Below are 15,808 nucleotides of genomic sequence, written 5' to 3' on the forward strand. Positions count from 1 at the left end.
CTCACTGCTGTGGCTCACTGCCCGGGTCGCCATCATTTCAGGGGCAGCGGCTCACTGAGAAATAAAAACTTATGTCAGCTGAATGTGTTTTTTTATTATTATTATTCCTTATGTTTTTCTTGTCATCCTGTCAGTGGGGAGTGGGTGTTGGGTTGCATTTAATCTATTCTAGTTTCAAGTCTAAAAAAAAACGGACTGGAAGTAGCCAGACTGGATTATTCTGCACTGAGAAGAGATTTTAATAAAAAATAAAAAAAAAAAAAAAATCAAGATTTATGAACCATTTGCTCTCTTTGTGAATATACTAGATTTAAAAAAAAAAATTCTTACATAAATTGTAAAACCTCATGGAGTCTTTTGACTGAAATCTGCAAACCGGGTCAGATGGGGACTAAATTATCGTACACTTAACGCTGATTCAACAAAGCACAATTGTCATTTGGGAACTTTTTACTTGAATTTGTTTGACTTTGCTCAACACATAAGCTGAATATGTGTGCATTTGAAATAAATAGGATAGGTGGGGGGGGGGGCAAAAGGAGGGCTGGCCCATTGCACCATTCACGCTAGAACCGCCACTGGGTTTACATTCATCCATTCATCCATTCATTTATGCAAAGAAGACCAACCTATGATGAACTGTGAAATTAATCTAATTGATGAATTAACGATAAAGTTCATTATGAGATAATCTGGTAAAATAGGTTTAATATAACGAATGTTTTAGATAATTAAAGATGAATTAAATAAAGGTTTCTGTATAACCGGACCGGTCCATCCAACAGGTGGATGATTGTGTGATTTCACGCCTCCTGTCCTGCCCGATGAGCACAAACACAGCCCCATTCTTTTCCTGTCAGCAGGAGATTTATTGCCTGCTTTCCTCACCTCACCGTTGGGACTGTTAAATGTCTGAAGGTTAACAGTCAGATCCTCGGATCAATGCTCGCAGTGGGATCCAGTTTATCCGCCTGAAGAGCGCTCAGTCTGCGGCGGAGATCGATGCTCTGCTGATTGAGTTATTCTTGGATTATTCCTTTATTATGACGGCGCGCCGTGGTCATCTCCTTCCATGCTAGAAATGGGAGGGAAAAAAGCTGCTCGGTGCGTTGGGATGAGGGTCCAGCAGCGGCGCAGCTTCGAGTTGCACTTTTTACCCCAAACTCTTCAGCCTGTGATGCTCTGAGAAAAAAAAAATCCCGCTACAAATCTGAAAGAATGAAACGAGTCACTGAGCGTTTCCCCCTGAGTGGCAGTCCACGCAGCGCAGATCCACGCAAACAGGTGCAGAGCGGAGATGGATGAGAAGCGCAGCGGCGCGCAGAGACGCTCCAACCCAAATCCACACGCAACCAGGCAGCAAAGCAGCGGATTGGCTCCTCTCACTCCTTCTGCGGCTAGCGGCTGATTCATCCTGGGTTTCTTTAATTGGGAGAAATAAAAAGACAAAAAAGAGAGAAATAAAGCAGGGAAATTGCAGTTTTAACAGCCTATTTGACCTCAGTGGAAGTGTTTTACTGCCACACTAACTTTCAGTCGCCTGCTCATACTTGGAAACTGGCGCAAAGCTTTGCTGTGTTTCTTTTCTTGTTCAATCTACCAAACCTGGGATCACCAACCTTTTTTAAACTGAGAGCTACTTCACTGGTTCATACGAAGATCTACCTGTAATGACATTTGAACTGCAAGCTCACCTTTACTTTAAGTAATATACGTTTTCTATACTTTTGTCATTTTAAAATTTATGTAAATACAAATATGATCAAAAAAGAAGAGCAGCTGAATAAAATAGCATTTTAAAAGCACCTGACTGGAGGGTTTTGCTATTTTTTAACAGGCCTAGGGCACAACACGTGGTCCTGGGGGACATCGGTGTGTGTGTGTGTGGGGGGGGGGGGGGGGGGGGGGTGAGAGCAACCCCAAGATTACACCGTAGTAATTTAGTAACAGGTTAATTTTAATTTCAAATATAAAGATTGCTCAACACAGTCATTAATTAACTTAATTAATGACTGTGTTGAGCAATCCTTATATTTTTTGACCTTCGACAAATCTCCCGATATCATGTAAGGGAGGTTAACGTAGATCAGTAAAGCGGTAAACTTGTAGGATAACGGCGAGTTTGAAAATGGAGACGTTTCTCGTTCCTGTCGGTCATTTAGAAACTGCTCAGATACCGCAATGAAAAGGTTCTGGCGGCGCCAATGTCCTGGGGCTATCTGGTGCCCACGGGCACCATGTTGGGGACCCCTCCACTAAAGGGACTTGTACTGCCATTGCTATTTTACTTTTCTCTCACATGGAAAGTGTTCCTAGATCAGGGACTGCTCTGTCTTCTCCAACCCCCAGTCGGCCGTGGCAGATGGTCCTTTACACTGAGCCTGGTTCTGGTTCTGCCGGTAAAGGAGTTTTCCGCTGTCACTACATGAATGCTGGCTATGAGGGATTGCTGCAGCGTCCATGGCACAATGCAATCGACTGTTCGCTGTTGCTACATGCTCAGCCAGGAGGAGTGAATGCTGCAGGTCAATGCAAGCTGCTGGGTTTCCTGAAATAGAAAGCTTTTTAGCCAAGCTGTCTGTAAGATTCAATAGAAGTGACTTTGGAGAGTTCCTTTAGACGGCATGTGTTGTGAATCAGCGCTATATAATTAAACTGAAATGAACTGAATGTAATAAAGCTACTCGTGCAATCAGGGCGCAGTTTGGAGACACCCTCCTCGTAGAGCTAAACTGGCACATGTAGGCAACGGTGTGCCTGAAACACAATCCACACAAAGACGGGTTTTGCTGTACCTGACAAACTTTTCAGTCAGATAGGACGGGACCCTCTGGCCCCCTGCAGCAGCTCCGTCTGGACACCCCTATCCGCATAACCAGCTACGTTCTGGCGTCTATTCACCTGCAAGCCAGTGTAGACCTAGCATCTCCCTTAGCATGCGCTAACACAAATGACAACAATGGCCGACTGCAGAGTGTTGGTTGTGTTTCAGATACTAAACAAGTTATTGTGAATTTTTTTACTTAGGTTTCAGTGTTACCGCTCCACTCCCTGGCTTGCCATAGTTATTACGCCTAGTAATTTGAGCATTTTCATCTCTTTGCTCAAACTTTTCTGTGCGGATCTCGTCGAATACGTCTTTTGGCTAGGGACTCTTTAGCTAAAGCAGAGGTTGTGCCAGCGGTCGCTAAGATAAGTGCTGTCCGAATAATGAAGTCAGTAAAGAAGGAGGTAGGACACTGAACCTGTATGCTTCATTTCATAGCTCCTTTAGCATAGGAACTGTTAAATATGAGGCTCACTAGAACGAAACACGCTTTTGCCCCTAATGGGCCGATTCTTCAGTCATACGAGAATTTTTTGGATCGGGCCGAGTTTCAGCTTGATCGTGCGTCCTGCGTCGTGTCGTATCCAGGGGGTAACGAGGGGCAATTAGCCTCTCACCACCACCTCCCCATCAGGAATCGTACCGTCAGGTGAAAATCAAACATGTTTGACATTCAGTCAGCCCTCCTGAGGAGATGGTGAGCGCCGCCTGCTGGTGAAGCAGAGCTATGAGCGATTTCCCCCAACCTTGCGCACTGAGCATGTGCAGACAAAGGAATTCTTCTTCTTCTTCTCAGATGAAAACATATGAGAGGAGAGAATCATGGCGGCGGTACATGTGACATGGAGTCAAACTGCAGAGGAGAAACTTGTAGAATTGCAAAGGCAGCACGTTTCGTTCTAGTGAGCCTCATATTTAACAGAGAGCATTGACACTTCCGTCTTTTTCTTCTTCTACTGTTTACATTTCGCTTCCGGGTAGACGAGTCCGAGTAGCGCCATCTCTCTACGGGGCTGAGTACTACGTGGTTTTTAGACGTACGGTGTGAGCAGTCAGGTTGCATCAGAGCGTCGGACCGTACAGAACAGATATGGAGAGCTGTGAACTTTTAAACCCTGAGGTTTCCTGCTACAGTTTGAGCTGCATATGAGTAAAACGATTGAAAATATCGTACAGTGTACGGCTGGCTTTACCCATGCTGAGGAGCTATAAGGAATCCCACAATCTTTTGCGTAACAGGACATTTAAGAACAGCTCAGCTCACGGAAATTAATAAAAATGGCCGAGGAGAAGAGAGTGCACCTTTTGTAGGTCATTTTCAGAAGGCTGTTGGTCGGGATTTGACTCGCATCGTCATTAAAGGCTGTCCGAAATCAGCACAGCAGTCTGGAGCTCCTTTCCTCCCCATGATGGAGTTCTTACTGTTGACCCCATGAAAGGTCAAGGAACAGGAGTTAGGAGCTATAATTAGACATTTTCAGCCTCAGAGGCATCCAAAGCAGCCATTTGGCTGGAGGCCCCTTTAAATGATAATCAGAATAAGTGTGGACAATAATAATGTGTGCGCCGCCTATGCCTTCAGCACGAGGAAACTTTACAAGTATTTACTGTATGGTTTTCTCTCCACTCTTCGCTTTCCAGCAGAACTGCCACATGCAGAATCCAGCCTGTGCTCCGTTCCTGCACCAGTGCAGCATCCTGTTTGCATGCATGTCTGAGCGCATGTGTTTTCACCTGTTAATTAAAGAACGAGTCGTAATGTCTGTGTTCCTCCCCATGGCTTCACCCAAACTTTTTTTTTCCCACAACTGAACTGCTGTGGATTTGCTGCAACAAAACTCAAATCCCCGCTGATGCCGCATGGCAGCTGTTGAGGATCGTGAAACTTCTGACTTCTGAATGTCTTTGTGAGAGGTGATAAGAAGGAGTTTCTTTTTAACAAACAGAACAAAAGCACTGTGCCGTGCTGTGAGGCCAGAGTCGTCATCGCCAAAGCTCTCTTCCTGCTTTCTGACTGAACTTAAATGACGCTGTATTGTTTATAAAGTTCCAGAGGTAAGAAGAAAAAAGATAAATGTCACAGAGGTTGCGTGTCTTAGCAGATTCAGGAAGCACCCGGAACAAGCTGGAGGTTCATGGCTCTCACTGAAATTCACAGCTCTGGGCACTTCAGACGCCGTCAGTTTCCGCCCACAGTCCGGAGACAGAAGCTGTTAAGTAGCTGCTCCAAACCGCCTCCTTTGTGATGCTTTCTACGAGGAAGCACAAATAAAAACCAGAGATTCAGATCAAACCGCCCTGGGAAAATTTTTTTTTAACCATTTAATTTTCTTCTCGTTTCATGTTTTTCTTTCTTCTTTTTTTCTTTGATGGTGGAATAAAACTCAAACGTTAACCATCAGCATGGATTTCAAATACGTTTGGACGCTTTAAGGGTGCATTTAAACCATTCTTCTAATGGGGTTTAGTGATAAAACAGCAATTTTCTCTGATCCACACAGAATCAAACAAAAACAAATGGCTCATATTTGGTTAAATATCTCACACTTTAAAAAAAAAACCTCATACTTTTAGGCCCAGGGTTCAACTTCTTGGAGTCTGCATGTTCTCCCTGTGCACGCCTGGTTTCTCTCCAGGTACTCCGGCTTCCTCCCACAGCCCAGAATCCTGCCTGTTGGGTTAATTGGTTTCCCTGTGATGAACTGGCGGCTTGTCCAGGCTGCAGATAGACTCCAGCGCCGCTCCAACCCTGCAGGAAGGCGCCGATAAAGATGATTTTGATCTTTTTACAGTAAAAAGCAGCGACGTCTTAGGCATTCAGTTAACTAAAATTACTCTGAATAACGCTTTTGTTCACACTTGCTTGATCAACAAAAATAAAAATTGAGTACAAAGGTCAGATTATTTATTTTATATTATTCATCCATTCATTTCCTGCTAAACGTTCATTGAGCCGCTGGGTTCCAGTCCATCCCTGCTGTCCTTTTACCACCACAGAGACAGAACTGTTTATGTCTTTCTGGCCTTAATCCCTTTCCCTGCTGTGAGGGAGCGCAGCTAAAAGCCACATAACACTTTATCTGTGTTTGACTTTCAAACCAGCACCCCCAAAATCCTGCCGCCAGCCTCTGAGTTGAGCTGCAGCAGCTTTAGGAGGGAAAAGCGCTCCTCAGGCATTCAGGCTTTTGCTTTTTCTGCTCCTGCTGATTCAGCCGTTGAGGCAGTGACAGCAAGAGTCGCTTTCTAACTTCCGTCCAAAATGTGTCACTTTTTTATTTTGTTTTTCCTGCAGCATTTCCCCCAATTTCAAGCTTCATCATCCCTGGGAAAGCAGCAGAGTTCTCGCAGCGATTTCACAGTCGTGCTGCGGTTGTTTCGTGGACCGTCCGTGGGGATGTTTCAGTTTCAATTAAATCTAAACAAAGCTCATCTAATAAATGAGATGTCTGTTACTTTATTGAGTTATTGTTTTGTTCATGCCTCACTGTGCTTGTGTTCTTTTTTTTGCCCGTGCATGAAGGATTCTGTGATAAAATGAGACATGATCAAGTCATCTCGGTATAAACTCATAAATAATAGATTTTTTTAAAAATTTATAAGCATACTTGAATTTTAGTTGCTACTAAAAAGACTCACAGACACAAACAGCTGGAAAAAAAACATTAAGCTGATTGACTAAAACGATCCCTGACTTATTTTCTCCATATAAGCTTATCATGCAGTAAAACCACCTGATTCATCTGCGTGCTACAACAGATTTGTGTGTCGGACACTGAGATGACCTCTTCCTGTGAGGCCAAATGCTCCTGGTGTCGCAGGCTCCTTGCACCTATATTAGGCCCGTCGTTTCTCTGCCAGGCTCTCCTCACACAGACGTGGCGCTGACAGTACGCTCAGTTTTCTCTGAACCACCAAATGTGAGGCATCTGCGTTCTCTGACTGGTAATGTGTCGGATGTGACCGGGAGCAAAAGACCGCAGCTCCACCGAGCTGGAGAGCCCAGAAACGCTTTTCTTCTTCTTCTTTTTTTAAAGAGTCGCTCCTGGATTTTCACTTCCAGTAAAACTCTGCATCATGCATGTTTTATCATGTGAGATCTGACATGAAGAAAACTCTGGTGTGAGGAAACAGTTTCATCCACTGCAGCAGAGCAGAATGAAGTCCTCTGACTCTCCAACAACAAAAGAATTGCTCACTGCCTCATTAATAATCACAGATATTATTTTCTTTATTCTTTTCACAAAATTGCATGGTGGCATCTCTAAAAAAAAAAATCCTTTCAGCTGAACCTTTTAGATTTCACGTGTGCATAAATTACAGCGTGACGAGACATGGGTTTAGGTGTGGGTTACACCTGCTGCTCTTTTCTGAGTCTATTCTTTACAAATAATCTTTGTCAAACATGAATAAGTTAGACAAGTATCTTAGTTAGTTTTCCTGTTCCTAAATATGAAGTATAGATCCTCGCTTACACAGATTGATCTAAATATTGTGTATGACACAACACTTTTTAATTATTGCTTAATTTGCTATCATTATGTACCAATTTATGTGGCAGTTACATACTTTGTATTTATTTCATCTATTCAGAGCAGAGTTTTTGAAATGTTTTAAGTTAGAATATCCTTCATTGATTATTTTATATTGTTTGGTTATTGAAAAGCATGCATATTCTTTTATTTATTCAGTTTGATCATTTCAGTCGCTCTATTCAATTAGACGCGCATCAACTATGTTAACAAAAATAAAAAGGGACGCTAAATATTTCTTGCCGTGCCGTTTATCTTTTATTAATGAATTTTGGGATGGGTGCCATTTTTCACCTGAGCATCTGGTGGTGCCATGACACGGCAACGGCTACAAGCTCGTGTTTTCTAAACCTTTATTTCTAACTCGACTCACACGTAGTGAACATGAACTGGTGCAGTTGGTGGCATTGTTGCTTTACAGCGAGGAGGTCCTGGGTTCAAATCCTGCCCTGGGGTCTTTATGTGTGGAGGCCGCATCTTCTCCATGTGCATCCATAGTTTCTCTCTGGCTACTCCCGCTTCCTCCCACTGTTGGGTTCATTCTTCCCTTCAAATTACCCCGTGTGTGTGTGTGTGTGTGTATGTGTGTGTGTTAGCATCAATTTTCAAGTTGAGCTTAAAGGTGATGGGACTTAATTTAACACTTTAGAATCAAACAGTTTCAGTATGACACAAACCTTTTCATCATAAATCCTTAATGATTGTCTGCGTGATCCAGTCCAAACATGATGTCGGTTCGATTAGATATAAAAAAAAAAAATGTTTAGCTTACAGCCAACCTTAACAGTTTATTGCAAAAGCCAGAAACAACCTCACAACCCCCACAAGAGTGTAACAATACTTTCCAAATCCTAACACGTTTTAAACTGCATCCCGTTCCTTTGTGGTAGAGTAACAGAAATATAACTGTAATGAATAATGCTAGCTAATCTGATATTCAATCAATCAATCAATCAATCAATTTTATTGTCAACTACAATTTGCATTGCAGTCAAAAATTCAGTTCCATTACAACCGTCCATCACATACACTTAACAAACATTTTGGGGGAACGATTGACTGAACGGGTAGAGCGAGCGGCTGAAACTCACAAGGAAACAGGCAGAACTGCAGTATGCAGACACAGGCAACTTTCTTTAGAGAAGTGAACAGAAGAGTCCAGCTGGCTGAGCACACAGCAACTGGTAGAGTCGAAGCACATCGAGACGTTCTGGCTGTGAGTGGCTGAGCGAGGCAGGTACAGGTAGGCAGGTGAACAGTCATCGCTGGCAGCAGGTGGAGCTGATCTGGACTAATTGACTGGAGGCTGAGCTGAAGGAACAGTGGCTGGTGGCTGATTTAAGTCCAGAAAAGTCCAAAATAAGCAAAATAAAAGCTAAATCATGGCAATAACTTACAAATATTTGTTTATTCTTTTTCATTCAAACTGCTGCCCTCAGAAGAGTTTCCATGACAGTGTGATGAGCTCAGTCTGTGATCCTTCAGCAGATTCTCCATCATCCAGACTCCTAGGTTGCTGTTTCCTGTTTTTTTATTTATTTATATAAATCTTTTAGGACTGTGGAACTTGTGTGGCATCTCCCAGGTTAAGTCACATGTGCGTTCGTCTCCTTTGACCGTGCTGATTTGCACAAACGCCAACGTTACTGGAACTCGAGTAATTCTCCACAACATCATGCAACATTGTTTTTTTGTTTGCTTGCTTTTGTTTTGTGGTGCCAAAAAATCTGTCGACTTTTAAAGTAGATTATTAAGATTTGCGGCTTTATTACAGGAGGTGGAAAAACACTAGGAGCAAACGCAGGATGTTTAAGGAACGGGTCTTACACCTTCAGCTACACGGCGCCCCCCATTGTTGGAGCTGATATTCAAAAATACTTTTTCAGTGAGAAATTCCAAATGATTTTCCAAATGCATCTGATTTTGGATCAAATGAGGATCAGGCGGTGCTGCTCACCAAAGGAACTCGTCTTTTTCCAGATGATGTTTCCGTGGCTCATTCATCAATCCTCCCCTCTGGCTTTTTGCAGCCCGCAAGGCTTAAAGGTCGGAGGCGAACATGCAGCACCTTGTCCTTACCAAGGCTTTCAGTCACAGCCGTGTGTGTGTGTGTGTGTGTGTGTGGGGGGGGGGGGGGGGGGGGCACTTTTAATTTGTTTATTCTTATGCATGACTGTATAAATCAAGTGATTCTAAAATCGAATGTGGCCCAGACATCCTTAAGTCAGAAGATATAGATGCATTGGACGATGTCGCTGAAATTAAATGTAAACATTCTTAATCACGGTGGATGAATTTAATCTCTCCTGAATTCATTTCTAGCCACCAGCCGACAGCTAAATATTGCTTTAAAACCAGGAGAAATATTACAAGTGGGTTTAATATCCCTGCGTAAGTATGCATAGGCATGTGGGGATAAAAATAGCAGCAGCTGCTTTTTAATGCAGACTGATCGTCCGTGCTGCTTGACGTTCCTGCAGCATCTCCCCCTCTGCAACATGACGACGGGATGGGTGGCTTACAGTTGTTATTTACACCAGATCCTCATTTCTGCTTTCAGGTTTGCAGCTAATGGGGGTCATGCATTTTTAATGCTATATTTACAGCATGTATGACACTACAAGGCTAATTAAAAAGTCCAGCGGACCTGTCAGACTCTCGTTCACTGCGGGGCGCTGCATAGGTATCTCCCAATAATTCATGATGTAAAAAAAAACAGTGTTTCTGCTGAGGGAGCAGCTGTTTCATCTTATTTCAGGAAAGGTGCATCTTTCATGAGGTTCATTGTTTCCCTTACAGTGCAGAGGAATAAAACTGTAAGAATAGCTGAAAAACAACAAGGAACTACAGTAGGTTTCCAGTTCTTCTAATTGCACCTCATTATAACATGCATCTGGTGAAATTATAGAAAATGTTTTTATGTTTTTGCTTTTTTGACCAAAGGCTGAGAAACAAAGTCATTTAGGAAAACTAAATGTTTGCAGTCTCATATCAAGAATAACGCATAAACAGATTAAACCGGGCAATTTAAGTCATTACAGAGACAGCTATATTAAAAAAAAAAAATAAATTCCCAACCTTCAAGCTGATTTTTAATGGGGTAAAATGGTGTAAGAAATTTCTGAAACAGACCATATGAAGCGAGCCTGCGGAGACACAGAATGATCCAGGACACACAGCAGGCAATTAGCACATATCTCCCCTAATCTCTCTGCACCATGCCTGCAGTTTAACACTCATTTCAGAGGCAGGATTTTTATGATTCATCGGCTTGCTTTGTGGTTCACCAGTCAGCTGTCAGGCGGGAAGAGTCTCCGCTGAGGATATCCAAAATGCTCCATTCAGAAAGCAGGCATCAGTCTGCGAGGCGACACCTTCGTTAGCAGCATTTGCTTAATTAAGTCACTTTGCTGGAAGAAAGGAATTGTAAATGAGCTAATCAAGGTCATTCCCCCACAGCTACTCTCACATCATTGCAGATTTCCATCGAAATAAAACTTTGCTGCTGCCTCACCGGCGTAAACATCCGCTCTGAGTCTGATGCTGTTTAGACTAATGGACTTAAGCTGCAACAAAACAGGACAAATCAACTGAGTTTGAATACAAAATTCATTAATGATCTCTTATAAAGCAGAAGGTCAGATTTACTTGCTGATTTTTTATTTTTCTTTCTGTGTGCTATATGGACAATTTCCAATTAATTCACAATGTGCAATCCTTAGTATTTTTGACATCATTTCAGTTTTTTTATATATATATTTATTTGCTGATTTTTGCACTGTTAGTTACGGAAGAGGATTAGGGCCATTCAAAAAATAAAAATAAAAGTCTATTCAATTCTGACTTTTTTTCTCAGTATTCTGAGGAAAAGTCAGAATTCTGACTTTAATCTCAGAATTGAATAGACTTTTATTTATTTTTTTAATGACCCTAATCCTCTTCCGTAGACAGGAGAAAGGTTCAGTTAAAAAGTCCAAGAGTCCCTGTTTTGGAACCATAAAAGATGTCTGTTACTCCACAAATTATTCAGTGTGAGAGTATGGAACATATTTTTTTAAGAAAAATTATATTGCTCTTAAACTGACTTGGACACGTGCAAACACTGAGAGGAAGCATGATGCACCATCACCGCAACATAAATAAAAATAAAGTCGTAGAACCAAGGCTTGTCTTGACTTCAAAAGAGAAACAGGACTTGTTTTGGAAATAAAAGTCCAGTTTTAATGGAAGTTTCTTCACTTGTTGCTGAACATGTAGTTCAAATCAGAAATCAATGAAAATACAGAGATATTTGTAGCGAGAGCAAGCTGACGCTCTGAAACTTGCTGGATGGTAATCGGTCTGCAGTTTATTACCTTCAGTCTTAACTTTAAAGACTCAGCTTGGACTTGTTTTACTTTTAAAACAAGTTTTAGGAGTGAATTTTGGAATTATTTTGATGCCTCTTGGTGGTGCCACAATTTTAATTATTTGGAAGATATGTGTTTCTGCCTTTCGTGACTGGAAAAGAAGTTATTTCCAAACTGGCTAAAAAAGAAACAGTAAAAGTCTGTCATTTAAATAAAGATAAAGAGACCCGTTTGTCTGACTACAGGCAGGGAGAGGAAAACAGGCTGCGGGTTTTTACAGCACCTCCACAACTATCTGGTAAAGATGATGACAAAAGGCTGTCAGATGTTTTATGGAAATTTCCTCTTAAATATGCATTTTACTCTTAAATGGTTAGTTTATACGTTTTTAAAAGTCCGGTTCTGACTTTAACAAACCAGCAAGGATACGTGGGTTTAGGCGATGGATGGACTGATGAGCTACAAAACCAAAAAGTTTAATTCATGATGCTTGACGTGTTCGCATGATGAAAAAAAGGCTCCTGAACGTCCAGGATCTTCTGTTCAAGAGTCTTTATTGTCATCATGTAACCATAATCCTGATGTTGGTGATACTTTAAATTCACATATGATCCACAAACACAAATCAAAGACATTAATGTTTGGATGTTAAAATTTAAAGCTCCATTGAGTAGCAGAATATAACAAAAAAGGTGAATCTGATCCAGTACCTGCTCCGTTAGATAAGCACCTTCTTATCTTTAACGGGGATGCGGACCTGAACTAATCATTTAATCCTCAGCTGAACCCAAAGCCCTAAAATGCACAGGATAAGCCCGCTGCGGGACATCGGTTATGCTAATATTTACCTAACGTCTCCACAGACGAAATGCATTCCAGGTTGTTGGCTCTTATCAAACGTAAAAGACATAAAACAAGGTGGCAATCTTTTCCTGAACTTACAGAACAGGCTGAATGTCTCCAAATAAGAGGCTGACAAGACATGTAAAATGTCTTTGTGTAAAGCACACGAATAATAAAGATAGAAAAATCCATTTCCTCAGTCACTGGGGAACATTCAGATTGTCCTCCTCTAATGGGAAACTCCTCTCTGGTCTATCAACAACAGGACCATCAATCCTTGACCTGCTGAAGATAGTTGCAGTGAGAAAAATGGGTTTTAAGGAAATTAACTAAAACAAGTTGATGAAAACTGCAGCTCACGCTAGTCTAAACTATCTAAACACTCCTGAACCGGTCAGCAGTTTTTCTCTACATCTTTAAAATACACCTATGTGAAAATGATGAAGCAGCTAAAAGTGACTTTGGTCTGGAGTTTGTCCTCGAAAATTCCCAACGATGAAAGTTAAAGTTCAAGCCGCCATAGGATGTATATTTACCTCTGCAGTCAACACTGCGGCTCTGACGTCTCGTCAAAAATCAGCGTCTGACCTCACGAATGTGGCTTTGGAAGAACGTTGAAAGATTTCAATAAACAGACTTCGGTACCACTTTACAACAAGGCTCCCGTTATACAGGCTTATAAGTGGTTTGAAGAAATATAATAATTTAATCTCTAAACACTTTATAAACTATTATTAACTGTTTATCATGCGGTAATAAAGGGTGAGAAAGAGACAGAACTGACCGGTTTCCTGCCAAATACTGAGCCAGATCTATATTAAGATAAAACGTTTCAAATTCTAAATACTTCCACTGGAGTTCAGGTACTAAATAATTCAGTCTAAAGCATAACCTTTGAAGCTCAACAAGCATTTGTACACATAATTCTGTACCAAGTAATACTCTGCTTCATCACTGCATATAAACACCCACAACTATCAAAGGGAGCATTAATGTAAAGTGTACACTGTGACATAAAGCAGAATTTGGATTTGGATTTGGCTAGAAACTGGTCAGTTTTGTCTCTTTATCACCTTTATTGATGCATAATAAACAGTTGTTAATGATTTATAAAGTGTTTACATATTAATTGATAAAATATCGACAAACTATTTATAAGCCTCTATAAAGGGGGCCTTAATGTAAAGTGGTACTCAGACTTCTAACCCTTACGAGAACCCTTGCCAAAGAGTTGAGGCAGTTATTACTCAACATGATGTTAAACCCTACAGAACGGGATGTTGCTCAGGCTCATATGTTTTGTTGTTATGTGTGTCCACTTCTAATCAGCACCGATTAGGAGCTCTGAAGCACAGAGCTGTCAGAAAGGAGAGGAGAGGTCCTAGGCCGTAACAGTGAGAAGATATACCAGCAAATACTTCTGTGTTTAATGCACCTGTTTATAGGTTTTGGTTTTTCATGTTGGTTTTATGTCATTTTATGACTTCATTTAGAAGTTGATAATTATTTTCTAATCTATTTAATTTATCCATTCTAACATCTTTTCACCTTCTTCTACACACTGAATAATGTTGAAAGAAAAGCATTGAAACAGCAGCTATTGAGAAAAAATTTTTTAACCACTAATAGCTGGAAACACTCTCAAGCTCACCTCGGAAGCCGTGTTTTGTAATTAGCACCTACCTGTTGGTCTTTGAAAGTCCAGAAAGCTTTTGGCATGATTATGATAGTTTTACTGAGTGTTTAATGTATTCATTGGTGGCAGGCTTGAAAAACTTTTTTTTTTTTTTTTAAGATTTAACACAAGAGATGCATCCTGTGGTCTGCTTCCTCCAAAAAGACTGCAATTAGTTTATTTTTAATTTATAAAACAATGATGCACAAGTTTAAGGATATTCCTCCAATTTATACAATTATACAATTTATATAAAATTATAAATAAATGCTCAAATGTAAACAGATATTCACACAATGAACAGCTCATTTAAGTCCAAAGTTATTCACACCCCTGGTAGAACGCTTTGCAGCAATCCCTCATACTGAGCATGCATGAAGCGACAGTGGAGAGGAAAACTCCCCTTTAACAGGGAGGAGAACCTCCAGCAGAACCAGAACCAGGCTCAGTGTGAACGCTCATCTGCCTCGACCCACTGGGGCTTAGAGAAGACAGAGTAGAGACTCAGAAAGCTCAGAAGCTCACATTGACCCAGGAGTACTTTCTATGGTAGATGGTAATCTCTCTCAGACTGGGGATCGAACCGGGTAATTGCATCCTTCTCTGAGTGCAAGCGCACTGCTCTAACCACTAGGCCAGCACTCCCCATACACCAAGACGCAGCTCGGTAGGCAATTTGGGGTTAAGTGCCTTGCCCAGAGGCACATCGACATGTGGCAAGGGGAAGCTGGAATTGAACCCACAACCTTCTGATTGCCAGCCCATCCAGCCACAGTCGCCCCAAAAAGACCCTTAACCCCAGATTGCTCCCCGGGCGCCACACATGGCAGCCCACTGCTCCCCAAGGGTGATGGGTTAAAAGCAAGGACAAATTTTGTTGTAATGTATGTTTCAATGTATGTTTCAATGACAATAAAGATGATATTACTATTATTAAAATCCCCCACTATAATAACCTTGTTCGTGTTTAACACCAAATCAGATGGGAAGTCTGAGAACTGATACAAAAACTGAGTGTAAGGGCCTGGTGGAGGATACAAAACAACAAACAGAAGAGGTTTTATTGCTTTGCAGTTTGGATGAGGGAAACTCAGGGTTAAATGTTCAAAAGAACTGTAGTTATTAATTGGCCTGGGACTAATTAATAAATCAGACTGAAAGATGGTTACCACTCCTCCTCCTCTTCTCGACGCTGGGAATGTGGAAATTTAAATAATTGGATGGAGTTGACTCATTTATACTAACATAGTCCTCTTGCTGCCAGGTTTCTGTGAGACAAAATAAATCAATCTGTTTATCAGAAATCAGTTCATTAACTAACAAAGTCTTTAGAGGGAGAGACCTTATTTTTAATAAAACACTTCCCATAATTGCTGAGCAGCCTTTTGTATGTTTCCAGTGGTGTTTTGATGAGTTGTCTGACTGTCATAATGCTCAGGAAGATGTCTTCACTGATTATTGGAAAGGGCATTAATAATTTTGAACATGCCATTTTTTCCCCTCATTCATCCATTTTCTATACACGCTTTTCCACACAGGGCTGCGGGTGCCGATCTCCAACGGTCAATGGGAAAGACGCGGTGTC

General features: G+C 41.3%; 1 protein-coding gene across 1 annotated transcript in view; it reads right to left on the reverse strand.

The window, feature by feature from the left end:
• The window catches only part of caln1 (calneuron 1), a 105,932-nt gene extending 104,592 nt beyond the window's left edge, over positions 1-1,340 (reverse strand). Inside the window, exon 1 of the mRNA XM_012872433.3 lies at positions 889-1,340. The gene's annotated coding sequence lies outside the window, so the exon portion shown is untranslated. The remainder of the gene's footprint in view (positions 1-888) is intronic.
• Between the last annotated feature and the right edge of the window lie 14,468 nt (positions 1,341-15,808).

This window comes from Fundulus heteroclitus, chromosome 18 (genome assembly GCF_011125445.2).
Source record: "Fundulus heteroclitus isolate FHET01 chromosome 18, MU-UCD_Fhet_4.1, whole genome shotgun sequence".
Lineage (NCBI taxonomy): Eukaryota > Metazoa > Chordata > Actinopteri > Cyprinodontiformes > Fundulidae > Fundulus > Fundulus heteroclitus.